The sequence below is a fragment of the Eriocheir sinensis genome, chromosome 15, assembly GCF_024679095.1.
Source record: "Eriocheir sinensis breed Jianghai 21 chromosome 15, ASM2467909v1, whole genome shotgun sequence".
Taxonomy (NCBI): Eukaryota; Metazoa; Arthropoda; class Malacostraca; order Decapoda; family Varunidae; genus Eriocheir; species Eriocheir sinensis.
In genome coordinates, this window is record NC_066523.1 from 13,683,380 (window position 1) to 13,696,035 (window position 12,656).

Consider the following 12,656-nt stretch of genomic DNA (forward strand, 5'->3'; position numbering starts at 1 on the left):
CCATTACCAACCCTTCCCCTATTCACCAGTCCCATTACCAATCCTTCCTCTATCCACAAGTCCCATTACCAATCCTTACCCTATCCACCAGTCCCATTACCAACCCTTCCCCTATCCATCAGTTCCATTACCAATCCTTCCCATCTCCTCGAATCCCATTTCCAACCCTTCCCCTCTCCACCAGTCTCATTACCAATCCTTCCCCTATCCACCAATCCCATTACCAATCCTTCCCCCATCCACCAGTCCCATTACCAACCCATCCCCTCTCCACCAATCCCATTACCAACCCTTCCCCTCTCCACCAGTCCCATTACCAATCCTTCTCTTATCCACCAGTCCCATTACCAACCCATCCCCTCTCCACCAGTCCCGTTACCAATCCTTCCCCTATCCTCCAGTCCCATTACCAACCCTTCCTCTATCCACCAGTCCCATTACCAACCCTTCCCCTATCCACCAGTCCCATTACCAATCCTTACCCTATCCACCAGTCCCATTACCAATCCTTCCCCTATCCACCAGTCCCATTACCAACCCTTCCCCTATCGACCAGTCCCATTACCAACCCTTCCCCTCTCCACCAGTCCCATTACCAACCCTTCCCCTATCCACCAGTCCCATTACCAACCTTTCCCCTATCCACCAGTCCCATTACCAACCCTTCTCCTCTCCACCAGTCCCATTACCAACCCTTCCCCTCTCCACCAGTCCCATTATCAATCCTTCCCCTATCCACCAGTCCCATTACCAACCCCTCCCCTCTCCACCAGTCCCATTACCAATCCTTCCCCTATCCATCAGTCCTATTATCAATCCTTCCCCTATCCACCAGTCCCATTACCAATCCGTCCCCTATCAACCAGTCTCATTACCAACCCTTCCCCTATCCACCAGTCCCTCTATTAATCCTTCCCCTCTCCACCAGTCCCATTACTATCCCTTCCCCTATCCACCCGTCCCATTACTTATCCTTCCCCTATGGGGAAGGGTTGGTGATGAGACTAGTGGATAGGGGAAGGGATGGTGAAGGGACTGATAGATAGGGGAAGGGTTGGTGATGGGACTGGTGGATAGGGGAAGGGCTGATGATGGAACTGGTGGATAGTTGAAGGGATGGTGATGGGACTGCTGGATAGGGGAAGGGTTGGTGATGGGACTTGTGGATAGGGGAAGGGCTGGTGATAGGACTGGTTGATAGGGGAAGGGATGGTGATGGGACTGGTGGATAGGGGAAGGGTTGATGATGGGACTGGTGGATATGGGAAGGGCTCGTGATGGGACTGGTGGATAGGGGATAGGATGGTGATGGGACTGCTGGATAAGGGAAGGGCTGGTGATGGTACTGGTGGATAGGGGAAAGGTTTGTGATGGGACTGGTGGATAGGGGAAGGGCTGTTGAAGGGACTGGTGGATAGGGGAAGGGGTGGTAATGGTACTGGTGGATATGGGAAAGGTTTGTGATGGGACTGGTGGATAGGGGATAGGATGATGATGGGACTGGTGGATAGGGGAAGGGCTGTTGATGGGACTGGTGGATAGGGGAAGGGATGGCGATGAAACTGGTGGATATCTTGTATACGGTGTGATAAGAGCTGCAGATAGACTTGTTTTCTCTCCCGTCGTTTGAATTTTTCCTTCTCCTCGCAGAAATTATCCACCGAAAAGTGTAGTGCGCTAAGAAAACATAGATTCTGTTTATGTTCATTTCGCCCTTTCATGCGTGTGTTTTTGCAGCCTCGGGCATATTGTAAACTTTCTGCTGGAGTTCAAAGCGGATATGAGACTTTGTATTTAGTAGCGCTGCACTAAGACGAGAGCAGAATAAGACTACAGTATTATATTTAACGAAGAAAGGAGTGTTTAAAAGCGGAAATGAAGTGTTGGCATGCACGGCGAGAGAGAGAGAGAGAGAGAGAGAGAGAGAGAGAGAGAGAGAGAGAGAGAGAGAGAGTTAAAGGTGTTGATAATGTTGCTAACGTGATATAATATGTTTTTCATCTCTTCCTCCGTTCTCACCTTCCTCTTCCTCCTCCCTTTCTTCACAACCTTCTCCTCCAATTGATAACAAATAGATAGGGAGAGAGAGAGAGAGAGAGAGAGAGAGAGAGAGAGAGAGAGAGAGAGAGAGAGAGAGAGAGAGAGAGAGAGAGAGAGAGAGAGAGAGAGAGAGAGAGAGAGAGAGAGAGAGAGAGAGAGTATAACAAAAAAAATATTAAAATCTTGGATCGTGGGTGTGCAGACGAAGGCGAGGACCAGAATCAAAACAAGACCTCGCATTTTAGGGTCGGCGCGGCTCTGATGCAGACTTTATGAAGCCCAGACAGACCAAGGTTCCTGTGCACGCTTGTTTTTTGTTTTCTTTCTTTCCCTTGTCCGGGGCATAAATACGAGCGGCGGCTGATACTGAGAAGGCTGGCGGTGCGCGGGGCCTTTGTTGGGAGGTTCTGAATGTGACGGGCTCCTGCGATCACTTACCCAAACTAAACAAAATACACGTGCGTGCGCATACACACACACACACACACACACACACACACACACACACACACACACACACACACACACGCTCTCATGGCAGTGATGACAGGTCAATTATTTTTTCAATAGCATTTGATGTTTAAGGTTTATGAATTTTTACAAAAGAATCACAGACGACCAAACTTTAAAGTCGAGAAGCTCATGTCAGGTAAAATTAATCTTTAAAAGTTAATTATACGACTGAAAAAGTCTTTTGTGATAGTAAATTAGATTTATGATTCATTTAAATTAGGCTCACGATTAAAATGTTTATGTGAGAGGTTTCAGAGACCACGGACGAAGATTCACTTTGTCCCAAAAAATAATGTTTGGCGGCATCAGAGATCCTCCCTTCATTTTATACACAATATTTGCCCATGCATGAAATTTCCCTGTACTGGTATCTCTCCTCGACCCGCTGTATATCATGCGCTAAGTCTGTGTAATACGGGTCTTCGGGGCAGCTGTTTTCTGAGTCGTTTGATAAATCCACACGAATGGTTGTTAATGAAAATGCAGTATACAAATAAATAGGTTCCTTAATATAAGTATATACATGGACTAGCTTATTGATGAAATTATGCACATAATAAATATGAACTGAACTTTCCACAACAAAGTTGGTGTTTCTTTCTTTGTTCAAGTTAATATTCTATGAACAACAAAAACACATTACTACTTAAATATAAGCAGATAAAAGCATCCACACAGACACGCACGTTGATAATCATACCTTTACTAATAAGTATAACTTTACAAATCTCAGTCTAGGAGGGGGAGCTGGGCTTTGATACCAGTTAAAGAGGTCTGAGTACCACTGAAGTAGACAGACACAGGTTATTACAGGTTACATTGTTACACGAGGTCAGGTTTGCTTAGGTAGGAACCACATTACCACGACGATACGGCAGGATGGTCTAACAAATGTTCTATCACTTATAAGAAATATGTGCTTCAAATGTATATACTACTTCAAAAGCCATTGCCGAGGACGTCAAGGGAGCTTCAGAGTCCTCCTGTCCCCACCACTTGTTTAACTAAGACCTTGATTATACCATAAACAAACCAAGTAAACTCCCTCCTTTCCTGCAGCGTAAAGGAGGTGCCACATGTCGACAATTTGCAGCATTGATTTTTTTTCCCTTCCTTTGTTGTGTTACATTGTGGCAGCGTTGGCAGGGGAGGGGATGGCAGGGGTGATGGCAGCTGTGGTGTTGGCGTTTGGGGGTGATGACGATGGTGGTGGTATTTTGTGGTGGTGGTTATGCTGGCGGCTGTGGCGGTGGGTGGATGAAGGAGGGATAAAGTGCGGGTTAGGATGGTGATGGTGGGATATATATAGGCTGCAGTGAATTATGGTAGAGGTGGTTTTATTGTGTGGTGGTGGTGGGGATTCTGGTGGTGGTTATTATCGTGATGAAGGGTAGAGGGGGCTAAGGTATTGCTGACCGTTGTGATAAGGTTGAGTGGTGGTGTAGGTGGGCAGTAGATGTTGTTGTTGGTGGTGGTGGGTAGAGTAGCGACAGAAACACAGGAGGAGGGGCATTGGGTTGGTTGGCTCTTCTCCTTTGACTCCCATCGTATTCTTGGACCGGGCCACTCTAAAATAGCCGCGAGGAATAATGGAGTAGCAAAACGCGGAGAAAACTCAGTAAACATTCAGAAAAACAGCTAACGACCCAGACCCGGCTCGGCGCAAGGCGGAGGAACGCGGCAGTATAATAATAAGTTTCTACGTGTTGCCTTTATTAAATATTTCTGGTGGTGTAAAAAATATATAACGGAAAAATGAAGACGTTGTATCTTCTGAGGTGGAAATATTGACTTAACGTGTGTGTGTGTGTGTGTGTGTGTGTGTGTGTGTGTGTGTGTGTGTGTGTGTGTGTGTGTGTGTGTGTGTTTAATTGCCTGATGTAGTGATAATAGCAAATTTGTTTGTAATTTTGTGTCCTTTGGTCCGTAAATGTATATGTGTGAGCGTTCTTGTCTGTCTCTTTTTTCTCTCATTCTCTGTCTGTGCTTGTTTGCGTGTGTCTGTCTGTGAGGAATGTAAGCAATGGTTTGTTTGTTTGCAGTGAGTGAGTGTCCTTGGTGCCGGGGGGGTGGGGGTATAGGTGGAAGGTGTCGACCTCACTGAGTCGTCGAGGGCCATCAAGCCTCCTCACCTGTCAGTGGCCACGTGCGGGGCGCTTTGGTGGCCGCCTTGTGCTAATTGGCACCGGGCGGTGCTTGTGATGAGGAGGGAGACGGGTGTTTGGAGGCGCGAAGACGAGGAAGTGGAGATGGGGTTGTGCGAGCAGAAATGCGGGGACGTGGAAGAAGAGTCTGGACGGGATGAAGTGGGAAAAAGGAATGTTGGAGCCAATAAGAAGAGGAAGATATGAGTGAAGGGCATGATGTGGGGAGGGAAGAAAAACACAACACAAAAAAACTCAAACGATAATTGAAAAAAAAAAAAGATCGATTGGCAGCCCACGTAAAGATGAATAAGTATATCAGGTTGAGGGAATTCCTTATCGTTTTTTTTTATAAGTCATGTAAAGGAGAGAAGATAAACAGGATATTAAGGAACAGAAAGGAAGGGGGGACGAGGATGCGAATAGAGCAGGAAGACGAGGAAAGTGCCGAGAGAAAAAGTGGAAAAACAAAACAAATAGGAAACAATATACAGGAAATCAGACATCCATGAATCAGGGTGACATGAGTGTAACGAGATAAAAATGTGATAAAAGACTAACCCGATGCTATTTGGAAGTAAAGAGTGTTCGGTATTTAGCTAGTTGACGGTGCAGTTTCAGGAACGAGAGAAAATAATAGTAAACGAAAAATATAATGAAATGCGAACCCCATTTAAAAAGTAACACAAAAAATGGAAGAGGTATGCGGAGTGGGTGCGTGTTTGTATGCTTGCAGGAGGGGGAATGCATTTTTCGGGAATATAAATTGGATTGTAAACAACTCTTGCCAAACACATTAACTGTTTATTTGAGTCTGTCGTGAGGTGGGAAAAGGTGGGATGGGGGGGCTCAAAAGAGGATAGAGAAGACAAATAATGGAAGGAGAAAACAGCATCATCCTTGAGAAACAAGCACTTAAGTTAACGCCATTTTGGGATTACTGAATAGAAGGGAATATTAAAAAAAAAATCGTCCTTCCTTGGTGCCCTGCCTTATCTCTACCATCACCACAGCCACCACCCTTACAACACTTCCGGTCTGTGTGTGTGTGTGTGTGTGTGTGTGTGTGTGTGTGTGTGTGTGTGTGTGTGTGTGTGCGCGCACAAATAAATGAGTTATTTAGTAAGCAAGAAAACGACCTAAAATTTATTGTCTTACGAAATAGATAAGTGAATGAATTAAAAAATGAAAAGTAAGAGCTGATCCAGCCACTAAAGAAGAATTAACAACTTTATCTCTTCCTCCTCCTCCTCCTCCTCCTCCTATTCCAAGTCTCACCAACACCTGTTTACCGAAGGGCACGAGCCATTAGCAGACCTCAGGGTGATTAGGGGAGCCATTAGCAGGTAGCAGGTGACCTTCTTAAGGAGATCATACATTCCTGGAAACCCTTAATCAGCGTCACGAGAATGCAAGCGAAACGGACTGAGGAAGAGAAAGTGTGTCAGGCTTTGTAGACACGAGAAGTGCAGAGCCCGGACTGAGATTGGGGCGGAGGGGAAGAAGGGGAGAGGTTAAGGGGTCAGAAGGAGAGGGAGAGAAGGAAAGTCAACAAGGGGTTACGGAGTGAGTGTAGGGAAGAGAGAAAGGAGTAAGAGGAAGAGAGTGCACTGTGGGTAGAGGGTGAAAGGATCTGAATAAAAGGAAGTCAAGGAGAGGGAGAGGGTAAAATGAAGAGGGTAAGAGGAGGGGGGCAGGGAAAAGGAGAACAGGAAGAGAGAAAGATGAAGAGGGGCAGATGAAGAAATGAGAGGATAACAATGAAAGAAGAAAATGGAGGAAACGAAGAGGATGAAAGAAAAATGAGTGAGGAATAAGAGAAAGGAAGTAAGTGGGAAGATGACTGAGAGAAGGAAGACATCCCATGAAATGAGGAATGTGTGTGATAGGGAAGCGGCATTGAGCAGCAGCTGAAGAGAACCATTAGCCGGGCGGCGGCGGACGGGAAGGAGAAACGATAACAGGAAGCGAATATGACTACTCGAAGTCCAAGAATGATTAACGATAAGGAGAATAGACTCGCAGCAGCAGCAGGATGGACGTAAAAACAAAGAAAAGAGGGAGGGAAGGGAAAACATTGATGGGGGAAAGTCAGGTCTGCGAAAAGGATGAAAAAAGAAGTGTATGTAGTGCGTTCCTCTCGTCTCCCTTGAACGACTCTCCTGCACTCCCCGTCCCTCTCCCCGCTCAGCACTCCAGCAGTATTTGTTTGATATTGTGCTGGTAGAGGAAGTCTGTGTCTGTCTGTCTGTCCGTCTGTCTGCAAAGGGTCTCGTCGCAACAGCAGTCCTCGAACTTCTGAAAATACTGAGAGGGAAAAATAAAGGAAATGTGTAGGTATATGAAAAAGGAAAAAAAAACTACAGCAGCGTTAAGGGTACGAACGAGCGGCGTGTAAAAAAAAAAGTACGAGGATAAAAACTGAACAACACGCGTGGTCCTTCCTACATAAAACTTCCTTAATGATCTCAGCAGCGCCATATATCTTCGCTCCTCAAAAAATGCGCGTCAAAAAATGAAGGTGCGCTGTTGTTGTATTATTCGCGTACGGCCACCGTTTCGTTTTGCGTCGCGTCTGTTTGTCGGGCTGGCTGCGTCCTGTGTCTGTCCCTTCGTCGAAAATGTTTTGTATATGTCATGTTTTCAAAATTTTGTGTCCCTCGCATCGCTTTGCCGCGTATGCCTTTGTCGGCCGTGAGAGGAGCGGCTCGGCGGTAATGACTCTGCTCGGCTGCCTCGACACTTTGGGAGGAGGGACCATAAACAGGAAGTAAGTATGGTGGCGGCGGCCGTGCCCCTTCCTGATGGGTCCTGGAGAGCGGCGCGGCGTGATTCAGGGCGAGCTGAGCACCGCGTCGAGGGAAGACGTGTATGGCGGCAGGTGGAGAGGCGGTGGAAGGGCGTCGGGGGTGGGCGTGAAGGGAAGGTGAGGCAGGTGCTGTAAGGTTAAGTGTGGCGTTAAGTGTTCTACCGAGAGGACGAGAGGAAGGGAAGGGGTGGTTTGTTTGACTCCTGTGTGCCGTATGTTGAATTTGGAGCCTGTTAACGGCACCTCAAGGCGTCCCCTTACTCTGGCACAGGTGGCTCTCGCCGGGGAGGGGACGCGCTGCCCATCACCTTGTCACTCGATGCCACATAGATGTATTTGTGTCGCTGACGGCGTTCACGCTACTGAATAACGTGCAAGTGTGTTGAAAGGGGTTGAGAGTCCTGTGGAAGGCAGGATACTGGTAGTGAAGCCGGAAGGAAGTGTTGTTGTGAGGAGGGAAAGAACACTTGAAAACAGGTGGTACCCGAGGCCTTGAGGACCGCGAGGAATGGAGCTGTAAAGGGGAAACAGTTGTCACACACACACACACACACACACACACACACATATATATATATATATATATATATATATATATATATATATATATATATATATATATATATATATATATATATATATATATATATATATATATATATATATATATATATATATTTATATATATATATATATATATATATATATATATATATATATATATATATATATATATATATATATATGCCACACAGCTGGGATTTTTCAGCCGCCGCCGAGTGGCTTAAAACTACCCACATGCTGTCCAGAAGACCACCTATCAACCCGGACTCTAGATTCCTGGATTAAGATGAGCTTCGGGAGGGCAGCATGAGCCAATGCAAGACGGCGCCACTATAAACACTCGCCTGCGTCAGAACGGGCTGGGCCGACCATCAGGCCCCACCGGGAAGAAACCTTGGACTGACCATCAAGATCCACCGGGAAGAAGCCTACCGGCGCAATAGGCCATGACGTAAAAAATAAATAAATAAAAAAAGAAATAAATAAATAAATAAAAAAAAAAAATATATATATATATATATATATATATATATATATATATATATATATATATATATATATATATATATATATATATATATATATATATATATATATATATATATATATATATATTAGAGTGAGTTGGTGAGAAAGATAAAGAATGATTAAAAAGTAATTTTCCACCTTTTCCTTCATTGTTATTTAGGTAACGACTATCTGAGCTTTCATACTTCTTCCATTAAACTCGCGTTGCTTGGTGTGACATAAAGTTTCTAGGCACCGGGAGAGGCGGGGAAAATGCCTTGCGTCTTGGCGAGGCGCCGCACGAGGAGCAGTGTCACAACCCGGGAGCCCAGCCGGCGGGACCCTTGTGCCGCCTCAGAGTTATTATGTTGATCTTCCTGTAGTGCCACTCTTCCCCTCAGCGCCGTCTGCTTAACACAAACACGATTTCCCCCTCGCCCTTGTTTTTTCAAGAGGCTGCTGACCTACACAAGGGTACCCGCCGTCTCCTGAGATTTCGAAAGCTTTGTTAATGTCTCTCGTCAATGGGCAGATTGCAATCAAAATATGCACTTAAGCACCACAATCTCTTATCCGTTTTCATCAAGAGCTCAGCCTTATTAGTAATTTATAAGACACAATACAATGACAATGCCTTTGTGATGCTATTCATGGATGAATGTCATCAATATGTATTCCTCTATATTTTTAAAGCTCTAAAAGAAAGGATTATTTGATATGTTGGGAAAATGAGTTTGTAATTGGAAAAACGAAAATTATTGTCCATGGCGACATATGCTCTGTGACTCTCCTTACACACACACACACACACACACACACACACACACACACACACACACACACACACACACACTCACTCACTCACTCACTCTTCATCTCTCTCTCTCTCTCTCTCTCTCTCTCTCTCTCTCTCTCTCTCTCTCTCTCTCTCTCTCTCTCTCTCTCTCTCCTAGCACCCCCCCTCCCCCTGTGTTAATTAGAGAGACATTCAGGCGATGCTGTAGCCACACACGTTCAGACACACACGGACACAGAGGAGGGAGCAAGACAAAGGCACAGACACCTGGACTGGCTGGGGCACGTATCCCTCTCTGTCTCTGTTTTCCTGAGTCTCTGTTGCCTCCCTCACCCCATCTTCCCCGCCACACCCATTCAAGAAAGGCTACGCTGATTCAGGTACAAGTGGTGCCGTTTTAGTAAGGTCCTGCCCGCCTATAGCACACCTCTTGCCATGTTGCTCTGCCTACATTTATATCTTGGTTGAATTTTTTGACATTGAGAAATAATCGCAGAGAAATGTGTTGGAGAGAGAGAGAGAGAGAGAGAGAGAGAGAGAGAGAGAGAGAGAGAGAGAGAGAGAGAGAGAGAGAGAGAGAGAGAGAGAGAGAGAGAGAGAGAGAGAGAGAGGTTTTATTGTTTTATTTCTTCATAACTTTTATTTGTATCTTCTCCGTCGATCAAATAGATACAGGCAGATTAGTTATTTTTTTCTTATAATGTAAAAAATATAAGAAAAAACTAATATTGATTGAGTTTGACCAAAGGCTTTCGCGCTCCAGATTGAATACCGGATCAGTTCAGTCGCCGCACAGCCGGTCACACTTTTTTTTTTTTTTCAGTAAAGGAAACAAAGAAAAAAAAATTCCCGCTAGGCGCTGATCCTGCAAAAGCAAACAGACGTGGCCAGAAGAAAGGTCATGCAGTCTCGGTTGCTCTTCCTTGCGCGGGATGGCTGATAAACAAGAGAAGGTCAACTCTTTTAGCCCGGATGTCGCATTGTCGGTCTCACGATCCGTGTGCTTAGATAAGAACTTAAGAACGTAAGAAGTCTGCAGGAAACCGGTTGGCCTATACAAGGCATATCTTGTAAACCTAACCCCGCCAAACCTCACTAGCCATGAATTTATCCAACCTCTCCTTGAATGTATCTATGGTATTGGCACACATAACATGACTGCCAAGCCTGTTCCACTCATCCACCACTCTGTTTGTAAGCCAATTCTTCCCTTTGTCTTTGTTGAATCACGAGAACCTGATGAATCTCAATTTCGACCTTTAGAAGCAGTTTTAATGTGAGAAGCGGAAGCGTCTGAGAATACCAACCGTAGAGCTTCGTCAGGGATCAGTTGCTAGAAATAAAACAGTGTTCCAACCACCAGCCATGATCGATAATTTAATCTTTACCGCGTCTGCGTTGCGTTGTCCTTATATGCGTTGTTATCATTAGGATGGATGGTGTTATTATTGGGATGGTGAAGAAGCGAGCAAGAATCTCCTCTCCAGTATTATAAGAAGTGATTGGTAGGCGACTTTAACTTAAGCCTCTCTCTTAAAATTAAAGAAACAATTTCCTCCTTAGCTGTCATTCGATCAATCATTATCAAGCCAATCATTTCCTCGCTGCTGAATAATGAACACACCATCATCGGCTTAGAGGTTCGTGTTGTGCAGGTCGACGGTAACACCACCTGATATTAATTGGTGGTATGTTCCTGGGTCGACTGCAAGGGATTCACCTGCAGCGTGATAGAAATCATGGGGAGCCTCTGAGTCAGGTATTGTGAGGGAGGCAGGTAGGCAGGCAAGTCTCAGGTGTATATCCACAAGATTGGTGGCGTGTCTTTGGTTTTAATTGGCTGTCTCTTATCTTAATTCCTCCTGTGTTTTTTTTAGGATAAGTGCTTTTTTACTCTTTGCTGTGCCCATGAACTGACTCTTTTGCTATAGGAAAAGTGCCTCTTTATTTATGCGTTGCTGGAATACGATTTATAACAGAGAAAGCGGAATGTTCGAAATTAATGGAAACACAATACCCCTCGCGAATATTCATTGACTAAGCATGATTGTAAAATTAGATTTAATATAAGGAAATTCCTTTATTAAAGACTGAAATGGCGATATTATTTAGTTGTCAACTTTTAAAGCTCCCTAATAAAATATCCAAACCATTATCAAATAGTAACGCAATTAGAATATGATCTGAACTTCAAACCTTCATTTATAGTCAATTTATAGTGATGATCACTCTGCACAGAAAGCCTAGTTGGAAAAATATTTGCATTATTTGGTCCTCACGACAAAGATAATAAAATATATTCCAGTGTGAATCCAGAAATTGCTTGGTCTATAATGCAGCGTCGGGACCCGAGGCGGACGAGCTGATTGGGACGTTATATAACACACACGACCGACATTTCGTCCTCTGACGTCTGGCTACAAAAAAAAAAAAAAAATGTAGCTGCAGACATTTTTAGTAGTTTGGTGTTTATGACTTTTTATGTTTTTTTTTTATTATATTCTTGGCGCTGGTGATTAAGAAAAGACTAAATGTCGGAGCGATGATCAGGCTGTCGTCCCGTGCAACCTCCTAAAGGGCAGATAAACCTTTTTACTCCCACCTCCCTCTCTCCTCTCCTCCCCTTTCTCCCTTATGACCCTTTTACCTTCCTTCCCTCTCCCCATCTCTCTCTCTCTCCTCTCTCTCTCTCTCTCTCTCTCTCTCTCTCTCTCTCTCTCTCTCTCTCTCTCTCTCTCTCTCTCTCTCTCTCTCTCTCTCTCTCTCTCTCTCTCTCTCTCTCTCTCTCACACACACACACACACACACACACACACACACACCCTGCGACCTTTCCTTCTCCCTATTTGGTTCCGTCTTGCCTGGTTCTCCGTACTTACCTTTCTCGCTCCCACCTCCCTCTTCTCTCTCCCTCTCCTCTCTCCCGCTCTCTTATGACCCTTCCTTCCCTCTCCCTATTGCCACCCTCCCTTCCTCTTTCTCCTGAACTCAATCTCTCTCTTTAATTTTCTATCTCTTATCGTCCCTCGTCCCTCTCTCTCCTTACCTAACTCCCTTTCGTCCTCCTTTCTCTCTTTCTGTCCTCGCTTACTCCCTCGCAATCTTAGTTTCTCCTTCTACCTCCCTCGTTTACTTCCCTTTCTCTCCTCTTCCTCTCCTCCCGCCCCTCCATTTCTCCCTTCCTTGCTTCCTTTATTCCTTCTCCCCAACACATTCCCTCTTTTCTTCCTTTTATGTGTCCCTTCATCTTTCCCTCTCACCCTCTCCCTCTGATTTCTTTCCT